We start from the raw sequence: 4,303 nt of genomic DNA, 5'->3' as shown, positions 1-4,303 counted from the left end.
GATAGAATAAAGCAATGCAAGGGACATCGTAAGAATGCAGTGGATGAAGTGCGTAGAGGGGGTGGGGGTCAATTAGGGGACACAATCCTAAGAAGGCAGTTGTGACCACAACCATCTAGTACACATCATTGAAGAATGGGCACGAGACAGAATAAAGGATCCTCCAACCATCAAGACCAAGGCAGATGTGACATAGACTACAGTCGCTGCAATCGAGTGTCTTCTGGGTTTGTTTTGTCTGGTTTGTCTTCTGGTTTGTCTTCTGGTTTGTCTTCTGTTTGTCTTCTTCTGGAACATTTACCTGCCCTTCTGTTACCTGTCAATGAAGTTACATTCATAATAAAACATTTAATTCCGAGTCCCACGGACCGACGAGGAGAAAGTAACCATCTTGACTTCACATTATCCATGTCTCAGAGAGCTGTGAACAGTCCAACAGTTGAACATAAACAAGATTCTTCCTCTTCAAGTTCCTGATTATGAAACACAAATAGTTCGGCTGTTTCATTACTGACATTCCTCTTTAAATTATAAATAAATATTTCCGCAAATTCAACTCAAAGGGAATATTTTGTGACTTCAATTCGTGTCATTGTGAAATTTCCCATCCTCTCGTTACGTAATTAATCGACAAGGTTAACTTCTTCCATTCCCGAAACAACACTGAAGAGCTGAATAAATTCATCATCATATATTATATCTTGTGAACTATAAGGTCGGAAGTATCAATACCTGAACCCGTTTACAATAAGGGAATTCTTATCAACATTCCCAACTCGCTTCAAACTTTTCTCCACTTCATTTCACCCTTGACAGTTTATCCGTAAAACGAGAAACTCGATACAAGCGCCGAACAAATGATAATCAGTTTAAACGCCACAACATCCGCGTCCCGTCCAGCTCGGAGCCGCAGGGAGCGGCACACGTCGGGTGTGGGGGTTAGGGGTGGAGGGGCGATGGTGAAGGATTGGGGAAGTTAGAGGTAGAAGTGGGGGGTGGTGAGAGGTTAGAGCAGAGGGGATGGTGAGAGGTAAGAGCAGAGGGGATGGTGATAGGTTAGAGCAGAGGGAATTGTGAGAGGTTAGAGCAGAGGGAATGGTGAGAGGTTAGGGTGGAGGGGATGGTGAGAGGTTAGGGTGGAGGGGATGGTGAAGGATTGGGGGAGCTAGGGTATCTGATTTCTGATAGGGGGAGCTAGAGGTAGCAGGGGGAGGGGGAGGGATGGTGAGAGGATAGGGCAGAGGGGATGGTGAGAGGTTAGAGCAGAGGGGATGGTGAGAGGTTAGAGCAGAGGGAATGGTGAGAGGTTAGAGCAGAGTGAATGGTGAGAGGTTAGGGTGGAGGGGATGGTGAAGGATTGGGGGAGCTAGAGGTAGCAGGGGGAGGGGGAGGGGTGGTGAGAGGATAGGGCAGAGGGGATGGTGAGAGGTTAGGGCAGTGGGAATCGTGAGGGGTTAGGGTAGAGGGGATGGTGAGAGGATAGGGCAGAGGGGATGGTGAGAGGATAGGGCAGAGGGGATGGTGAGAGGATAGGGCAGAGGGGATGGTGAGAGGATAAGGCAGAGGGGATGGTGAGAGGATAGGGCAGAGGGGATGGTGAGAGGTTAGGGCAGTGGGAATCGTGAGGGGTTATGGCAGAGGGGACGGTGAGAGGTTAGGGCAGTGGGAATCGTGAGGGGTTAGGGCAGAGGGGATGGTGAGAGGTTAGGGCAGAGTGGATGGTGAGAGGTTAGGGCAGAGTGGATGGTGAGAGGTTAGGGCAGATCAGATGAAATCAGATACCCTCTCCTCTGTCAAGAAAAAAAAGTATCGAACACAAAAAAAGATAACGCAATCAGAGAAGATATTTCAGGATTTTCACTTTTTTTTTTTTTTTTTTTTCCACAGAGATTTCAAAGAGAATAAAGAAGACCTTGTAATAAAAAAAATACAAATAATCCGGTTATCTGCACCTTTATTTTTTTTGCAGCGATTCAAAGAGAATAAAGATCAACTCGTAATAAAAATATCAAAGCAAATAATCCGGTTAAATATACAAAAATCGTCACAATGCCACTCAAAATTTCAAAATAAAAACAAAACAATTCACCACCTGCACAAGGTTTGTTCAACACCTGCACATTCATCACCTGCACAAGATGTAACCGCAGCAACCCTTGCAATAGGGTTGACTACTCTTTAGAATCTCATCAATTGGCTTCTCAACATAATGTTTTGCATATTTAATGTGGAGAAATGTGCAAAACCCTGAAAATAGATAAGGTGGAAGAACTCTCACTGGTGATAAATGTTTTTGTGCGTAAATAAACCCGATCGCTGACGAAAAACTTTGAACAAAGAACACTTTGTTTGTTTAGGTGTACAAGTTGTTGATCTCTGATTGTGGCCAGTTCATAAATACACAACAATACAGCAAAACCGGTACTGCACATTGGTTTATAGTTTTGATTTTTTTCATTGGAGAGAGCGATGACTTCAGAATTAGTCGAACACTCCGTAGGTACTCTTTGCTTCTCCCGTTGGTTATCATCTCCATATGCATGTGTCATGGCTTCCCTAATCCCTTCGGTTCTGGAATAAGCACCTCAACTCAGACACTGTGCAAGAGATTTATTGAGGGATAAGGATAACATGCATGGTAGATATATGGGCGCACACGCGAGTAGCACCTTTTGATCCTCACACAGCCAGCAACCAACAACATCTCAAGGAATCACAATTTGTATTCTGCTTCATATACTTTTCTTCAAAGGACAAGGAACTCAAAACATTTCCCCAGTTTCACAGATTGTAGCAAGGAGAAAGGCTCAGCAGTTGGGGAGCTGCTCATAAGGAAAGAATGTTGATGCAAGGTCAAACAAAGATTTTGTCAACAGCTTCCCAAAACCAGACAGTCAGATGCTCGGGAGGCATATGGGTCATATTGCCCCCAATGAGCCTGAGATTCGAATGTAATCCCTTACACATGTTTCAGAAGGTGCAACCCAGGTCTCAAAGTATCCACCTTCGTGTGTGTGTGAGTTGTGTTTGTGTGAATGTGTGCGTGTCCATATATGCATGTATAGGTGTGTATGTTTGTGTTGTTGGCTGCTATCTCCACCTGTGGGTGAGTTGCTCCTGTACGCTGTCTTCTCCCCCGTGTGAATGAGTTTGTGTTTATTTAAATTTGATCACTGATTAAAAACCTTCAGAACACACAGAACATTTGAATGGTTTGTCCCCAATATGAATGTGTCTATGTTCATTTGAGGCTAATGGACGACTAAAAACCTCAAAACACACGGAACACTTGGGAACACTTGTGCGGCTTCTCCCCCGTGTGAATTAGTTTGTGTCTATTTAAATTTGATGATTGATGAAAAACCTTTGAACACACAGAACACTTGTATGGTTTCTCTCCCGTGTGAATTAGTTTGTGTCTATTTAAGTTTGATGATTGACGAAAAACCTTTGAACACACAGAACACTTGTACGGTTTCTCCCCCGTGTGAATTAGTTTGTGTCGATTTAAATTTGATGATTGATGAAAAACCTTTGAACACACAGAACACTTGTACGGTTTCTCTCCCATGTGAATTAGTTTGTGTCTCTTTAAGCTTGATGAAAGACGAAAATCTTCAGAACACACAGCACACTTGTATGGCTTCCCCCCAATGTGAATGTGTCTGTGTTTATTTAAGGCTAATGGACGACTAAAAACCTTTGAACACACAGAACACTTGTACGGCTTCTCTCCCGTGTGAATTAGTTTGTGTCTATTTAAGCTTGATGAATGACGAAAATCTTCAGAACACACAGCACACTTGTATGGTCTCTCCCCCGTGTGAATTAGTTTGTGCATATTTAAGCTTGATGAATGACGAAAATTTTCAGAACACACAGCACACTTGTATGGCTCTCCCCCGTGTGAATTAGGTTGTGTCTATTTAAGCTTGATGAACGACGAAAATCTTCAGAACACACAGAACATTTGAATGATTTGTCCCCAATCTGAATGTGTCTGTGTTGATTTAAGGCTAATGGATGACTAAAAACCTTTGAACACACAGAACACTTGTACGGCTTCTCCCCCGGGTGAATTCGTTTATGTATATTTAAATTTGATAACTGATTAAAAACCTTTGAACACGCATAACACCTGTACAACTTCCCCCGTTGGTTGTTATCTTCATTCGCGGGTTTCAGCAGGTGCAACGCAGTACTCCCACAACTTGATGTGTCCATCTCCATTTGATCCTTTTGACTTGCTGCTGATAACCACAAAATCCTTACAACGCTTGTGCTGATTCTTCACAAATTTTGT

Source organism: Myxine glutinosa, chromosome 4 (assembly GCF_964187855.1).
Source record: "Myxine glutinosa chromosome 4, kmMyxGlut1.1, whole genome shotgun sequence".
In the NCBI taxonomy this organism is placed as follows: Eukaryota; Metazoa; Chordata; class Myxini; order Myxiniformes; family Myxinidae; genus Myxine; species Myxine glutinosa.
The sequence above is the reverse complement of the archived record's forward strand: the minus strand, read 5'-3'. Positions refer to the sequence as shown.